This window comes from Filicampus tigris, chromosome 7 (genome assembly GCF_054856515.1).
Source record: "Filicampus tigris isolate MCC_2025a chromosome 7, RoL_Ftig_1.0, whole genome shotgun sequence".
Lineage (NCBI taxonomy): Eukaryota > Metazoa > Chordata > Actinopteri > Syngnathiformes > Syngnathidae > Filicampus > Filicampus tigris.
Window position 1 is genome coordinate 2765956 of NC_141223.1, and position 18784 is coordinate 2784739.

Here is an 18784-nt window from a genome sequence, read left to right on the forward strand (position 1 = left end):
CTCCTTTTAATAACTCTTTTATTAATAACCTTTCAATAAAAGAATGTGCAGCCATGTGCTCAGCACTGTCTGTAGAGGATGCTGGACTATATTTCCAAATGCAATGCATTATCGCATTTGTTATCACAGATTTGCTCATCTAGCCACCTGGCGCATGGGTGCTATCAGGAATTTTGGAACCCACCACTCTCGTGCCGCAGATTGAGAATATTACTTTTGAGAGCCCCTATGGGCCCATCGAATCGACAGCTCTGTTCACCGCCGTTGACCACATTTTTGCCTTTGAGGCCTTCCGTCAGGCAGGGTGAAAACCTGATTTGAGTTTTGCGATACTCTACCGGTGCAAATAACCCCCAACAACTGGAGCCCTACGGTCAATTAGGCATTCGTCTGACCCACAATTCTAACACTTCCAAAAAAAAACAATATCACTCAATTTGATTTTATCATTCTCTGTTGAAGAAGAGTGGATTTCACACTCTGGGTTAGCGTATATTAGTCACACAGGGATGAGTATCTCGGGATGTGATAGTCACATTCTACTTTTGAGGTGATCTGAGCATGTCCAAATCGACGTGAGAAGATTTGACAAGGCTGATGTAAACCTAGCGTGTTGCTCTTATATCTGGATGTTGCAATATTCTACTCCACAGTCGCCACTTTGCCGCTGTAGCGAATCATCTTTTTCTGCCCTCAGTTTCCTCTCAAATAAAATTCACCACAGCCTACAACAACATAGCGAAAAAGAAATACAAAAGACCCTCACTCTGCAACATGTCGTTTTTTAGTGTCTTGTTACAACCGATGAGTTCGGTGTAGAGTGGTTTGCGCAGTTCACCAAGAAAAAGGAATACCAACCACACCAAACCGAGTCGACCAAGCAAAGAAAATGTCAATAGATGGATGGAGATTTAGTTACAGTACATTAAACCTTCAATAACAATTGATGGGGTGTTCTACAACAAATTTGCTTAAGGCTGCAGAACACATCCAGTGTTTACATGGTACTAAACACAATAATGAGTTATTCAGCTTGAATAAGAAGTAAGCAATGTCCATTTTGTAAAAGTCTAATAACTCCAATAAACTTGAGAGTTCAAATGCTAATGCAACACTTTAACCGTCAAACTGAAAGCTCGAAAATGCTGAAATGAGCGGTGGTTGATTTTGAACCCCACACTTGTGCATTTTTTTTTTTTTTTTTCATGTGTGATTTGCTTGCATCAAGTTTTTTTTCCCCCCGACATCACACCTTCAAGCGGGTTGGTAAACAAATTCTATGACTCCCAAGGGCATGCAGCTCAGCTAACCACAGAATCTTATGCGCTCTGTCTCATCGCTGCAAAAGAAAATGAAAATGCAAAAGTACTGCAGTAGAGACGCACACGCGCGCGCACACACGCACACCGACAAGGGAGACTCGCTCAGCAAAAGTAAACAAAAATAACAGGCACCTGTTGCTCGTACCACAAAATGTACAATGAAGTTGAATTAGAGCATCTCCCTGGCAACAGTTCAACAACATCAGCAGTGACCTAGAAAGAAATATGAAATGAAAAATTCTTTACTATGACACACCGTTCATCAATGTGAACTTCTTTATTAATTTTTTGCTGAAATAAGTGGACAACAGCTGACCAAGGGCAGAGCACCAGTCAATAGTGGGCTGGCTATTAAAGTGCCTTTTAAGTATAGTGTTTAATTCTATTTGGATAGATGAGCTATTATTGCAATAAATTACACTGTCCTATCACTGGAGAGTTCTAATGTGTCATAGGGGCACCTCTAGTGGTCAAAAGTGGAATTTCTCCTGCTACAGTATGTCCATTCTCCTCTGAGGGCTTTATTACAGTTTACAGGTCCAACTAGTAAAAAATAAAATAAATAAATAAAATCAAATGAATAAAACATATTATTCACTTTGCAGGGTGTTTCCTACGGAAGTGTACGGAATAAGTGTTTTTTCTCTTCATTGGAATATTTTTTTGCTGTGTTTCTCAATATTTTTTTTAAAACTTTTTTCAAATGTCTGTCTTTCACATTTTTTTCCGTTTTCAGATTTTTTGGGATGACAGAAAAATAATTATTCTGAAAAACAGAATAAAATACTCAATTAAACAGAAAATGCAAACGAAAAAAAATATCCCCCCCAAAAAGTTTTTGTTTTTTTGTTCAAGTGAATGCAATATGCTTCGTTATTTCCTGTGTTAAGCAAGAATTTATAAAACATGCACATGTGTGCACACATGCACCTGTCTTTCTCATTCTTACAAATCCAGGAAAAAAAATCCAGTTTGTTATGCAATGAAGTAACATTATGTTTCGTAAATTAATTGGACGGGAGATAATGAAAAGGAACGTTAAGGGGTACAGTGGGGGAAACCATGAGTTTATGAGTACTCAGAGGGGTGTGCGTTCCTAATGGTTTGGAGACACATGCATGTGAACTAAAATGGGGGTGTGTGAATACAAGAGGGAGAAGGTGGCCTGCTTAAAGGAAATCTAATTGGAAGCATATGTGTTGCACTGTGCAGCGTTTTTTTTTTTTTCAGGGGTGGGGGACTATTTGTTGCGTTTGTGAGTGAGGGTGCTAGTGATAGAAGAAAGGAGGGGGGTGGCTGCTTGTGTGTAGGGGGGGGTGTCGGTGGCCGTCTGGTGGTTGGGAGGGCATGAGAATGTAAACCTCGACGTAAGTGAGGCGATTTACTGGGGCCTGGGAATACAAAGCGGGGGCTGGGAATGGAGTGAGCTCGGTAAGTGGACACAATTTAAAACATATTATCCGACGAACAAATAATAACAAAATGCAGCAGGACATCCAGAGTTGAACGTGATCCCTTGTGAGATGCAGGTTGACCATTCAAAACTATTTTTACCCCTTGTTAAAAAGGGGTGTTGTAGTCATATTACTACACAGTCGTACATGATAAATATGATCTGTGAAAAAAAAATCTGCCATCTCTGGGGCCCCATCTCGTGCCAGTGGTGAGCGTGCCCATGAGCGCGCATACGAGGGACACCTCATAAGTCATGCCTTCTGTCCCTGATTGGTTATTTTTCCTCAGGTGCGGTGGTTTCTTGTATATCAAAGTGGAGGCACGGGATGGGGTCAGAGATGGCTGATTTTTTTTTCACAGATCGTTATAAACCGTTATAAAATCGTTCTGAACCTTTATGAAATCTTTCTTAACTCTAAATGCATTGCAAGCTAAGTTAAAATTCTTAACTGTTGTAACGGTCAGTGTGATGTTAATAAATTAACGGTAATATGTCTTATAAGTTGCATTGCAGGGTGTAAAAAGAAGGTAACCATGAATGGAATTTATGAATTAAAGTCAAGTGTTAGAATTGCTAATGCTAATGCCAAACTGTGCCTCAGTTACATACGATGAGGTCTTGCAGGATTAGCTGAAGTCTCGCATTTTTTTAAAGTGATTTTTAAGGTACTGTATATTGTTAGGTTCTTTTGACATTGACATCTAAGGTATCACTGTATACAAAGCCAAAACGTTTGGCTCGATTTTATTTTGTGCCCATTTTAAAGTTGAGTTTTGTTCAATCGATACATTTCCACATATTTGGGGCTTTGGAAGTTTGAGCTATCATTGCATAATAACACTTTGGGACATTTAAATGTTACCACAATAAATAAAAGACAAGCATTTCCTTCAGTTCAATGTCTTTTTCTGATATTTGGGCATTCGAGTTCTGAGCTACCAACTATCTAACTACAATAAATGTATGTTACATTTCCTGGCTACACATGCATTATCATGCTTTAGCACCAGTGCTGTTCAAAGTTTTTATTTATTCATTTTTATTTTATTTTTTTTTATTTTGTGCCTGTTTCTTGTCACGTTTTGCAAGCTAAGATATGATGTAATTCACCCATGATGAAATAACCTGCATTCGAGCTGTAATTCCTCTCTTTTTACTCATTAAAATCAACCCTGGGCCCATTTTTATTTTTAAGGCGAACCAAATGCTTGCACAAATTCTACTCTTATTTGCATTATAGAGGTAGCCTTGGCTCGTCATCTGAGCAACTTTATGTCATCCTGCAGCCCAGCCACTAATACAATAAGAGAGCCGCTTGGGGAAAAAGGAACATATATCTCCCTGTCGGTGACTCCCCAAGATTTATACACACTCATAAAAAAATAATGTTTGGCTTGTGGCCCGGCTCAACATCCCACCCCCTCAGGTTTGAAATGACAACAGTCATTGTTATTTATTGATATAAATAGCAACATGCCGGCAGGTGAAAGTAAAAAAGCAGGGCAGCAGTTAAAAAAAAAAAAAAAAAAGGGACTAATAAAAGAATGAGAGCAAGATGGAGTGGAAGCAGGATAGGAAAGAGGTGGACAACAAGAACAAGATCGGATGAGGAGGAGAAGAAAGGGGGAAGTGGGGGTCTTGCAGGGTGATAGCGACACCTTATAAGTCCTTCCAATGAAGGTTACATCTCTCCTGTCCACCTACACTTCCAGCTGCTCCCCCCTCGTACCCAATATGCCCTGGCAGCACCTGAACTCTGGGTCTCATCACAGCTACCTGCCAGGGATTAAGCAGAACCTGTTACTCCTCAGTGTCAAATGACTGAGCTCTCTCTCTCTCTCTCTCTCTTTCTCTCTCTCTCTCCCTCACTTGCTCGCAGACACACACACACACACACATGTGCACACTCAAGTAGAGGTTGTAATAGGAACCAACTGGGCTTTTCAAGGCTGTGCAATGGGCCAGACAGGCTCATTCATAACCCTGCAGTGGGTTTTAATGAAGGAAGGTTTTCTAGGGGAGCAATGCAGGCTGTGAGGAAATGATGAAGGCAGCGGGGGAGGGGGAGTGGGCTCTCTTTCGTTGTTGCCCACAGTCTCCAACTATACTGCGTACTGTATCCAATATTGGAAATAATCCGAGATGGTTCATTTGTCTGCTATGGATGGCGTCTGTCTATAAAGTACATTGCTTTTTATTTAGTGAGCAAATTTTCCATCATAAGTCACAGAAAACGTCAGTGTTTCAACTTTCATTACATTGTGAGGCATCAACATATCATGCGAGAATTCCTCAGAAGAGCCCAGTTGAATGAGCATCAAAAAGTTTGGCCTTTTCTATGGCTTTATACAAAGGAAAGTGCGGAAACGGCTAAAAACGGGTGGGGTTTGCTGTTTTCTCACATTGCACAAATGAAATATTAATCAGAATGCCGTCTTTTGACTAGGGGAGGCGCATAGAACATAGAACAGAAAAAAAAAAGTGTGTTGACGCTTTAAAAGAAGAAAAGAAGATTGTACGTTATGGGAAGTAACAGGAGTCATATTCACTTTTAGAATTTTATAAGGTTATGAAAGACTATTAGGCTTATGTTTACACATTATATGACGGCTAACCATGGTATTCAGACCATCATCTGGGCATTTATTATTCACTGCCAGACATTTTCAGACCCTCTTTTACACTAACGTTTGAAAAAAATAGAAAAAAAAAAAAAAAGGAAGTTCCTGCGATTGAATGGCTGGACTGTGAAAAGACAAATAAATCTATGTTTGGCAGTGAATGAGTTAAAGGATTTTTGTCCATTAGTAGGTCAATTTCACACTTCAAAAATGGTACCAAAGGTTCATTATGAAAAACATGCCACAGTGAAAGTATCAATAGGAATGAGACACTAACACAACGACAATGCCAAGTGGAGTGTCCGGAGCTAAAGCAAAAATGATTGTTATATAGAATTCATTTTTGTCGTTTCGAGCCCCGTATCATCAACATTTTATGGGATTCAAAAATGCTCGACCAATGAGCAACGAGTGCTTCATGTCATCCATATGGCACATTTGGAGCCCCCGTTCGACCACATATGAGAAACAATACCTTCTAGTACGCACAGAGTTGGAAGACGCTCCAAAAGAGGGCATCCGAAAATAACTTTCACCACATCTGTAACAAGTGATGACCGTCTTGAGTGCATTTGAGATCCATTTGAACACGCATCCACCCACGTGTCAGCATCCATAATGAAAGCCAAACGCTACGAGGTGTTGAAGGCATTTTCGAGAGCCGAGCAGGAGGAGAGCGACGCTCACCTTCGTCCTGCTTTCCCGGCGAGTGCGGATGGGTGATGTGTAACCTGAGCCGGTGAAGCAACGGTGGAGAAACTGCCCTTTTTATGCCCTGAGGTCAGCCTGAAGTGAACACCAATAAATCTCAGATTGGCATACATTCTTTTCCTCTTCTTCTATATTAAGTAGTGCTATTACAAAGTTATATTTGTGCACCAAAGGACAAGCGTTTTGTTCTTTAAAAATGTAAAGGTTTCACTTATCTATTCACGAAACTTTGTCTAGAGATATGATTAGGTTTCAAAAATAGTGGAGCACAATTAGAGTGGATGTTCCCATAACAGCAGTTTTATTAAAACATTTAATTATCAAACGAAGAGCAAATAAGGATGATCAAGGCGCTAACTGATGTAGATGTTCATTTCAGTTGTCATCTAAATTACATGCAAAAGTGTCGTTGGAAGTGCTTGTCCTTTTCCAAACCATTCATCAGTTCTGTCCATTTATGATGACCACATGGAAAAAATCCCCTTGATTTTTGTCAATGGTGTGATAATACCAAATAGAGCACAAGGTACAGTCCACACAAGGGTTGGGGGTTTGATTCTCACCCCTTGTGACCATGTTGAAGTGTCCTGGAGCAAATACTGAACCCCCCCCCCCCCCCCCCCCCCAGTTGCTCCTGATGTTGCGTCATCAGGAGGTGAAAGAGGAGACAGTCTTAAAGCGCTTGCAGTACCTTGTAATGCAGAAAAGATGCCAAAAAACTGAAAGCCCATTTACCATATAGCCTAATAATTCCTTAACTGCAGGGAATATCAACAAGCACCCCCCCCCCCCCCCCGCCCCCCTCAACTCCTCAGCCTCGGTGGTCGCACGGCCTTTTATATTCCCCACATAATGACTGGGTGGCTTTCAACTCAACCCAGGAATGTGAGTCGAAACAAACAGAAAAACACAACTGACTACATTATTCTGCTGTACTGGTGCTAACTGTCCAGGAAATAACAATAGTTGATTTAACATGACATTCCCCTGTGTTGATAATTGGGTGGCATTAAACTTTGGGTTGTGAAACGATTGGTGAGACTCATTTGCGAGTCCAATAATGATAAATGGTTGAATAATGGTCAAACCGTATGGTAATTAACCAGATGCACTCCATATTTCATGCTTGTGTGAAGACGGACAGCTGTTTTTGCTTATTGTCTTGAAATTTACTGCATGACAGATGCATAAATACACAATGTTAAAATACCAAATCACTTATCAAGGGCTTTAATATGACATGGGACTCGGTGTGGTCTGTTGCAAACCAAATCCAGGCTTTACCCTGCAAGGAGGATAGACAATGGTTCGATGGATTTTTGGATGTAACTAGTAACATTTTTACTTTATACAATACAATACAATTTTATTTATATAGCGCATTTCATAACTGCTAGAGCTGTTAACAAAGCACTTTACAACATGATACAACAGACTGGAATCAATAAATTAACATAAAAGACTATATACAAGAGACAAAGGAAAAGAGACGAAAATTTCAGGTCGGATCAAAAGCCGGAGAATACAAATGTGTCTTCAACCAGGTTTTAAAAGTGGACAGAGAGGGGGCTTGCCTAGCATCCAATGGGAGGTCATTCCACAGGGAAGGACCGGCAGCAGCCGAAAAGGCGCGATCCCCTCTGAGGCTCCGCTTAGTCCTCGGCACCTCGAGGAGCGCCTGGTCCGCAGACATGAGGCTGCGGGAAGGTGCGTGGGAGTGCGGGAGCTCGGAGTGGTATGCCGCCGGGGCCAGGCCATTTAGTGACTTATAGACGAATAGCAGAATCTTAAATTGAACCCTAAAATGCACTGGGAGCCAGTGAAGGGAGGCCAGAATTGGTGTGCGTCAGACTCCAGAGGGATTACTTTGAAGGTGAAACCCAAACCAGGTTTGGTTTTGAAGTGTATCTTTTATAGTACCAGTCCTGGAACTTGTTAGTTCCTGGGACTTTTCTGACACACCTTGTAGTGTACGTTTTGACACAACCGGACGCAGTCGCTGGATGCTTTGAACTGAATGAGCTGGAAAGCGGAGGAACGTAACAGTGCATCGCGGATAACGAGTGTTTTTGGTGCTGATTTGTGGGTGTAGGAAGTTGGAAAAACAAGCACAACAATGCAAAATTGCGCCTTGTTGTCACATGGGTAAGACAATTCAACACTTAGGGGAAAAAAAAAAAAAAAAAAAAAAAATCACAATATAGACGTGTTCCTTGGGAACAAAGTGATGGCATCCCGCTGCCCCAGATTGTTGCGTGGGTGCGGTTATGTATTCAAGTCACACTGGGCACTCGGCTGGTGTGCGGAGATTTCAGCAAAGCGGAGGAGGTCATCCGGAGTTGAAACGAAGATGGCTCTCTTGTTCTGTCGGGCTTTCCTCTCTCTGATCACCGCATGCGCGGCGGGGATGAATCACCCACCAGTCAGCTGGGCCGAGTGCCAAAAATGCAAAGAGCTGCTGGGTGATTTCCTGTCTGAGGGGTCTTCTTGTAGTCGTAACGCGATCTGCCAACCCAGTCAGTCCAAAAATAAGCGGTGTCCCTGCAGGAGATGGTAAAGCTTTCGGGGCACTTATGCAGACTTCCCAGCTTCCTTCCTCAAAGGATGCTGAGAGGATGAAGGTGAACGGCGCTCAAACTTACAGTCAGCAGCTGCGGGGGGGGGGGGGGGGACTGCGCACATCCAAGGCCGGTGGATTTGTGTGAGCCAGGTGATACTCCTCTCCTCAAAGGGCGCAGTGGTGTTCCAGCAATAACAAGAAATACAACCACCGCTTGTTATTTGCAGACGTTGGCTCTGCGGCTTCGAAACCCCGAACGTTCTACAACGGCGTTTCGCACAGGAAAGGCGGTGAGAATCGGCACACTGGCCTACGTCTGGGCACATTGCTTTCAACAGTCGCTCTGCGTCGTGACCTCGGCGTGCACTTGCAATGCAAACATGAATCTCACCAACAAGATGGATAGGTATTGCATCAAAGATGATGAGGATAAAAAGGGCCACTTACATAGCCCATTAGCCTCATTATTTCCTTGAGGGCTTTTTTTTTTTTTTTTTTTTTTTTTTTTTTGCTTGCACAGATAGATCTGCGTTGGTTCAAAGAGGACCAGGCTGCCGCGGCGGGGGGCATTTCCCCGGGTAACTGTGCAACAGTTTTCGGCCCGCAATTCTCACGGTGTCTCATAAAGTGCAAAGACTCAAAGCTCAAGATACAGTGGAAGAAGTTTAGGTGTTCCTCAAGGGGGTCGAAAAAAAAAAAAAAAAAAAAAAAAAAAAAGAACCGCCATTGAGAGTTGACTTGTCCAAGGGGAAAATGGTTGAGAAATCCAATGATGAAATAAATCTGCCCACAGCTTCTTTTTTAATGTTTAATGAATGTGTGGAGCTGATTTACTTTCCGTATGGCTCGGCTGATTTGTCTACGCCCAGAACAGAGAGTGCTCTGTTCAGCGCCGCACTCTGCAAACCAGGTGTGAGACAGACGGGCCGAAACAGTTAAAAGTAAACTGAGCGGATCTGCTTCGAAATGTCACACGCTTTTTTTTTTTTTTCAAACAGGTTTGCTATGGGGAATATACGTATGTGCACAGTCTGGTTTTTGTCTCACCCCACTTTATAATACCACAAGTCAACACTGTATTTTCAATGTGCTTTTCCAACATGAAATATTTTCAAATTGTAGGCATATCTTCAAACGTGTGATTTTGATGCTCACACGATCGATGCTCAAACAAGAACGCAAATCATATTATGATTTCCCTTAAAGGAGTGAGCGTTTATCCCAGTCTGCTGCATTTGGAAACATGATTATGTGGGCTCTAATACTTGGCCTTGAGGGACACCAGAAAGTAGTCCTTATTTCCTTAAAGTGGACGTCAACCCAAACATACTTTTTCAAGAATATGTTCTATTCCACAAACTCAATATTTATCAGAATGCCCTGTTTCAACTAGTGGGCTTGCATTGAATATATTCTTGACAAAATATATGTTTAGGTTGACTTCCACTTTAATAGTATTTTGATCTTTGTTCTCTTCACCCTTTGCCCTGCTGTCCAAGCCAACATTTGTGCAAGTGCAGTACATCTAGGTCACTCCTAACAACGACTGCGCGTTGAGTGGAATTAAAAGTGATAATGAATGTGTGAGGGCAAATGAATGAATTATTGATGAAATGACACATTTGACCCAGACACAGGTGTTACAAGGTATTATTTTTAGTACCTAGTTATCTATGGTTCCAATGTGCCACGTTAATACCAAATTAACGAACCAAGACTATATGGCTAAAAAAGACAGACACTTTAAGCACACATGCTAACATTAGCATACCGATTTTAGGTACCTTGGCTCTTAACACTGCTGTATTATACTCCATAATCTCCATTTGGCTGCAGCAGCCCTCATTGTCTCTGCATGGTCACCTGCCACATGTCGAGAAACGAACAGGAGACCCTCGTTCTACTTCACTGTTGTTTGTTAGCATGTCGTTCAGCCAGATGCGTTTACAGTAATGTGCTTTTCACCAATTCAAATGAGAAATGACGAATATGACTTTATTCAAACGTTCCCAATTTCCACCTACGGAGAAAATCTGGCATGCATGTTTGATATGAACTATCTAAACATAAGGCCAATGGAGAAATAATGATTGTCTTTTATATTCTCAACCCAATCATCCACAGAAGGAATTAATGTAGTTACATAACGAGCAAAGTGTTTTCAAACTTTCACACATTATTCCATGGAATAAGAATGCCTCATTAAGTATGTGTGTTCTTTTAGCCATATTGTTAAAATGCATTTCATGTATAGATCAAGTGAAGATGGACGATTTGAAGTACTGGTGCGTGGGCAAACATTTATGATTTTTGTTTTATAGACAAATGCTGCCCTCTGTCTGTCGGTCAGTGCAGAAAAAAAAAAAAAAGTCAAACGATTCCGTTTTTCAAACCAAAACAGAAAAAGGAAATCTGAAATAAAATGATAATGTGATGTGTCTCAATAATTCCCCAAATGACATTCATCCCATGGCAGTCATTTCCTCTGTCAGCCTGTGAGTCTGCCTCCAGGAATGCAATAGCACAGGCAGCACTTCTCATGTCCCAGTGTGTGTTCCATTTGGGCTTTTGTCTCTCAAGCACACATGTGGCCAAAATATGTGGCCCTCTGCACTCCAACAGCAACACAGCACGTTCCAGAGCGGGTCTTCATGTGCAGCTCACTGGAACGTGCCGCGCTGACACCAAAGGAAGCCAGGCGGCCACTTGCCTCGATGCGGATGAGTCGACACCGAATCAGGCTTTTAAGGCAAAACACCATCTAAATCAAGCCGAAAGACCACAGAAAATGACTGTAAGGAGATCCATCTGTCTTGCGCACGTGCCGGTGATACATACATAAGGATGTCACATGGAACGGACACATTAAAAACACACCGATACCAACGATGAGCTAAAGGCAAAACTATTACAGATATACTGGACTGAGTCGTTTACGGCAGCAGCCATTTTGACAGCAGAAATAAGACAGACGAGTGTTAGAAATGACTAGGAGGGTTCCATTCCATTTAGGTTGAAGGGCGCCCACCAATATTTCTCAAGTCTAAGGGGCGGTCACATTCAAACCCAGCCTCCAGAAGCTGTGTTTTGGCTGTTTTGTTTCCTTTTTAAAATCTTTTTTTTCCACATTATGATAATTTGTAGCAGGGGTCTACAACCCTCGAGCGTCACAAGCACCGATGTGTGACACCTGGCGCCAAGATTCACTACGTTATTCGACCCCTGGTACGTAAACCCTGGATAAATCCAAGAAAAGAAAAGTTTCTGAGCAAAACAGAACATTTAATGCGACTACATGAACTACATTCAAAACAAACATCACTCACGCCTCACAGAGGACAGCTTGCAGTTGTGTGTGAAAATGAACACGATGTCTACAGCCCCGATATGCCGATTCTGAGATTCAAGGACAAATATCACATTAACAAGCTTAAAAAAAGATGCTAATTGGCTCTTACTTTGCAAACATACAGTATATTTCACATTGCTAAGTGAAATAGTCATTTTTTAATTCAAGTTGACAACTGATGTCATGCTCCACACGCGATAAAATGATGACCGAAGTTTGCTACCCGGGGATAAGTAAAGTTTGGCTTTAATTTCATGAATACAAGGAGGACTTGTGTAGACATTGACTAGTTTTAACGAGAACCTTTTTTTGTCCCTACTGCCTTTTTTAGGTGTACTAGGTCACTTTAATATTTTATCGGTGTCTTACTTGCTTTTATGGTGTATTTTATTTGATATGGTGCAATTAATTAAGTGCAATCCTTTCTAGGCACGTTATTATTGACAATTTGATGGTATTGATACGTGTTATGGCCATACTCATTTTTTTTGTCGAGAAATGTGCAATTTTTTAGGTCATTGATTTGTGTTTGTTGGATTGTATTTTATTGGCAGCTGCAGGCAGTGAGCCCAAGTCAAATTTCCCATTTGGAACAATAAAGTTTATCTTATCTTATCTTTATGGACAAGCCGCCACTGGTCTCCCGTCATAGTAAGCACAACGATCTTATGCTATGGTTGGAAGAAGAATGAATGCATTTTTTAAAAAAATCCGTTCTCCTTTGAATTGCTGATTTTCACAGTTCATCTGTCCTTTGGCTGCAAACGTGTAACTAGGCTCCTACATTCGGGCAAAGTGTTAACAACACAACACTAAATATAACACGATAAAGACCTAAAATGCATAGCAGTATTACACAATAGTAAAAGTCGTGCTAATACTGTCATTAAATCATTCAGTCACGACTTAAATATGATGCTTCGCTTTGCAATATTTCACACTAAATTCTCACGAGAAACTGTTCGAAGGCAGTGTCATCAGGACCAATGATATGCCGACAGCAAAAGACTTCAGGAAAAAGATCGACTCGGCCCCTTTGCCTTTTTTAATCAACTCCAGTAAGTGAAAGACAGTAAGAAACTCCCAGCACGAGCTGGGATTTAAGCTGCCGTAGCAGCAGACATTCAGAGAACTCTTGGACATGACTCGGAAAGCATATTAGATCCTATCACATCATCACCTTGACAATATTCGTTTGAGGGATACAAAAAAGAAAAAAAAATAACATCAGCAAGGTTGACTTTCTCAGGTAGGCGTTATGGATCCTTTGTGCCTCGTCTCCATGAGGCTCTCCATTTCATCTGTAAAATATTCAAGACCGAACCATCGACAATGGCTAAAACATGTGGGAATTGTGCGTTTCAATAAAATTTCAGGGAACTGTTTTCCACAAACTCGGTGGTGGCGGGGCTTTCAGGGAGCTTCCAAGTGAAGTCTCAGACTGGCTATATAATTCACAACAAAGAAACACAAATCCATAAATTGCTCTTTCCACTTGTGCGTTTTATAATGCGATATCAACTGTGCCTCTGCTGGCTGTGGCCAAAAGTGCACTCCATTTTTGCCTCAATTGCTTCAAGACGTGATTGTTCAACACAACGGAACATAATCTTAACAATCAGCTATCAAACTTTGACTAAATTACCATTATGCTACATGATCAAGCAGAAGCAGCGGAGGTGACACTTTTTTGTTTACGCAGCGTGAGCTTAATTAATGCATACAATACGTTTATATTCAGAGATATAGATTTAAATATAGAGAAGGGGTCGGGGGGGATATGCTTCCAAGCGAGAGCAGGCTGCCTGCCAGATGCTGCTCTCTCTCAGCAGCTGGAAAAGTGATATAATGAAATTTCAGACCGTTCTATAAATGCCGTGGCCAGCTGCTTCCAGTTAATGTCAGATGATGATTAAAAAGTGCAACACATTAACTGTTATCAGCTATTGAGCAATAATGTGATTTCCCCCTCGCTAAAGAAACAACATTGAAGGGAATATACGAGATTCTTAAACGGATCTGGCATAAAATGGTGAATGTGCCGAGGGGGAGTTTGGTGTTTGTTTTTGCGCTGTCTTTCTTGTCGCATTGGCTCACGTGGAATTTTACTAGGGGTGCTACGTTGAGGTCAAGCATGGGAGGGGGGAGGGGGGGGGGGGCATCGTGACATCGTCTTTCACCGTTTTCCCCACCACCTCCATCAGTCCCGATGGAGCTTCTCCTGTTACCTGCTTATTCCTCCTGGACTACTTTTCTGGCGCATACTAATCCCCCCAGACGTATCTTTTTGACATGCAAAAACCAACAAAAACTATGTGTGTGCAATATGAACATTCTTGTTGTGAAGAGTGTGAGGGCCTCGCTCGTTGCTCATGCAAGTTAATAGCTATCCGAGAAAAAAAACAACAAACAAAAAACATCATCTCGCTTGATGAAAATTTTCATCAAGTGTATTAACAGGTGAGTGTTTAGCAGCGATTTATAGGAATAACCCTGCCTGCACTTACAGCTACTACCACAGCGGGGCGCTGTTTTAGGGAGATGCCACATTTCATCATTTAGTGGCTAGGTAGTTTTATTACTAAACTACGGAGAGTGACCGCTATCTTTTGTGCATGAGGCATTTATTGAAGGTGGGGCTTTTTGTTCTGATTCATTTTTTTTTTAAGTCATATCAAATATTGTAATCTTGTAAAAAGCATGGATTTGTATGCTGAATTGTGTTCCTAAAAAAAATGATTTAAAAAAGAAGGCAAATGAAAAAGAAAAAAGGATGGGACATGAATTCAATCCAATCCCAATCTGGCTCCGCAGGCACACACAGGTCTGGAGAGAAAATCGAGAAAATAAATTTGATTCAGGCTGTGACTGTGACCAATTTACGTAAATATCAATGTTGCCAACATTTTCACATTTCATGCCACACGCACGTTATGGGTTGAATTAGAGGATACAGCTGGAGCGTGTAAAACCACAAAGGAGCCTTTGCTTTGCAGTCGGGCGGCTGTACTTCACAGCAAGCAGACAAACTAAAAATATAATAAATATATTATAAATTAATCACAATTTTGACAAGATTGACAAAACGTGACAGTGAGTGTCAAGATTGATGGGTGGTGGAGGACTTGCATCCAAATGAAAATAGTTAAGATAACAGACAAAGGGATGAGGACAGGCAGTAAAAAAGGATGAAGAGTAAAGGGGAAAAAAAGATCTTATGACAAATAAAAACAAATCAGATGACAAAGTCAGCTGCGGAGGAAGAAAATGTACTCAGAACTAATTGGGAAACTGGTGTGTTTGTTTGTCCGTCAGATGGCAAAAAAAAAAAAAAAAATTATTTGAACAAAAGAGAAATAGCAGATGAGTAGAGTGATACATTTGTTTGTAGGGTTGCGCATGTTAGCAGGCAACTTCCTCGCTCACGGAATGTGATGTAAACTTAAAGAACGGAACCATTTCTGATTCTGGTGCAGTGGAAACCGAGTCAATATATTATAAGGTGCTTTTAAGACTTTCAGAGTTCACCAAAGGAAGTTAAACTTTTCCATTGACCTTCATATTCATTGTATTAAGTTGAGCTTTTCTTGTTAAAAACTGTATATTGGTCAAGCTTCCAAACTTCTTTTTTTAATTAACTGGAAGCAGTCAATGTAATTGCACATGCAAACAGCAAAATATGTAAGTTCGGTGACAGGGTGGACATCTTTTGCTTAGTGTCAGCATGATAAATAAATGATAAATGTTTAATGATTTATATGTCTTTACTGTCAATGGATTATTTAATTAAACCAGCCATTATGATCATTCATATTTTCATACTAATCATATTTTTGTGATTTTGCATGTTTACCTGAAAATGCTGTCCACCCTATCAGTTTGGGGTAACTGCCAATTTAAGAAACCCTCTGATGTGTCCAGTGACATTACTAACAGCATTTTGTTTTTCCTTCAATGAAAGCTGAAACTGTGGATGGTTGCAGAATATAAATGTGCTTCATTGTTTTCATCATATTATATGTATAACTGAATGTTGTCATGTTTAACATGTCCACCCTGTCATAGTGTATTATTAATTGTAAAGAAATCCTTCAGAAAGTCCAGTACGCAGTCCGCTTGCTAAGTGAATCATGTTGTGAAATAAAGGTCAGTCATGTGCTCATTAAACCACGAACAAACGGTGATCATAAAAGTATCTGTTGATTTCACACTTTGGGGCTCTTTGGCAGTAATTAACCAAACCAAAAGAAGACCCAAGGGCAGTCTGGGAGCTGATTGGTTGAAACAGCAGCGGCAAGGCTGATGAGAGAAGTGATGAGCCTGCCAAAGCAAATGGGAAATGGGAACGTGTCTTAAAACTGTGATGAAACCAAAGAGACACAACAAATACAACAAGCACTAGAGAAGACCAAAAAAAAAAAAAAGAGCCAAGAGTGTGAATATGGTATTTATGCTGTAGGGTTTACCGGCTTTCGAGTAATGTAATAAACGAATTTCATACAGTTTGACTGGTGTGAGCTGGGTAACTCTTAACGGTTGTATGCACCGCGTCCTTACCCTCAACAGCTGTTTCCTGAACCAAACTGTTTTGAAACGGTGGCAGCAATGCAATCCGATGCCTTTATGCAACTATTTAATACACACAACATATCAATAACACCTCCCAGTAGTCAGCTACCGGTTACATTGCAGCACTTCCTGTCTACGTTGGCGTATTTCCTCTTGGGTCATATGTAGAGAGGGGGTGGGTGGTTTGGGCTTTTACACCTTGAATGCCTCATAGCATAAAGCCTGAACAAGGGCATGGTTTCCTTCCTGTATTCACCTACAACCTGCCTCGTTCGTCTTCATGAGGCCTAGTTACTAACCGTGGTGCTAGTCATTTCCGTACAAGCTATAGTGGCTGGGTGCACTGTGTGCAATTGAATGACGCCTATTGGGAAAAAAAACAAAAAACGCCTATTGCTTCACTGTCAATAATGATAATAATAATAATAATAAAAATAAAAATAATAATAATAACAACAGTTTAGGGTGTACCCCACCCTATGCCTGAAATCAGCTTCAAGCCCCGTGCGGTGCCGTGCATGTGGAAGCCGCTTTGATTGGCCGGGAGTCGGCCCCACAACGGCATACAATGGCACAAACGTCCCCTTGTGCGTGGGCGTGTCCAGGAAAACACCAAAATAAAGGAAATTCTACCCATGTACGCAGTTTGGCTGCACTTTGTGCTAGACTTTTGCTGGGTACGAAAACAGAGCCCATAAAATTTAAATGCCTGTTTAAACTGAACTCATTCAACTCATTCTTTTTGAGTTAAATGTTATATTTCTGGTACTAGTTCTAATTAGTTAGTTATTTTATATATTTTGAAAAATGTGTATTGTTTATTTTCAAAGCAGCATTGTTTATTTTTGTTTTATTTTTGATTGTGAAAAGATAAATAAATACGTCAGTGGCAGTGAATGAGTTAAAATGGGTGTTCTGGGGTAAACAGGACAATGACATCGAGATGCTATGTACACGTACATGATTTTGAAGCTGTCAGATATGGCATCATAAAGTCAGCTAATGGTTAGCACGCCTGCCGCACAGTCGAGGGTTTGAGGTTTAGTTTCAAATCTCGGTTCTTCCTGTAGTTAAATGAAGACTCTAAATGTGTGTGGGAGTTTTTTGTCAATAACGTGTGCGCGATACCTGTCCAGGGTGTACACCACCTCTCACCCAAAGTCAGTGGATGTAAGACAGCCTGGCCCACCCGCGACCCCATTAACGACAAGCAAGTCAGACTGTCAGAGTATCAGACTTTCAATGTTAAAAGGGAGTTACGGAGAAAAAAAAAAAAAACAAAAAAAAAAACGAATCTCAAGTGGCTTTAAAAATAGCTTGGACAAGTGTTCTGGGAAAACAACATCAAACCTTCCATATTGGCTGTCATACTGCATCACATTCCCCTTCATCTCTGTGACAATAAATCATAACAATTCCAAATTGAAGCTGTTTATCGCAAACGACAACAACTGTTTCAAGAGCATCCCAAAACACAGGCTGCTTCAGAGTGGAATCATTTGTGGAGGAGCCTTGGAAAACACTTGAAAAGAGGTCCCAAATGGGCCCACTCGTAAACGCTTTGCCCCTCAAGTGTGCTCGGCAAAATCGCCCTCTCGTCGCGAAATGAGCCAGATTGTTTGTGACAATTAGGCCGATGCCAGATACTGCCCGCTATGCCCCACACAATCTTCCCCCCCAATCAGCCAACTGTGTTTATCAGCAATTACAAATGGAAAAGAACTCTGTGGCGATTAGACCCAGGGAGTGGCAGCTTGCCCTGCCCTAAACAAGAACGCGGTGTTTGCTTAGTGTTTGCACAAGGTCCCGCTGAGGGAGCAGCATGACAGATTGTGAAAGGAAGGATGGATGGTTGGAAGGAGGGAAGGAAGGAAGGAATTCTTACCAGAAAAAAAGACAAAAATATAGATAGGTAGTCGCAACCCACTGAAATATCACCTGAGAGAGAGAGATCACTAAGGTCCAATAAATTAGTTGATAAATAAATACATTCCATAGAAATCAACAAATACAAGTAGTAATAAATACTACAATGACTCACAAATATAAATACTACATAAAGATCGTGATTATAAACAAATACAGCAGGACAGCTACAAGAGCTCAATAAACAAGAGTTCAAGAAGGCAATTAATAAGAAACCATAAATGGGGATGGTGAAAATGAAGTGAATAAAATATGATGTGGATTCTCAGG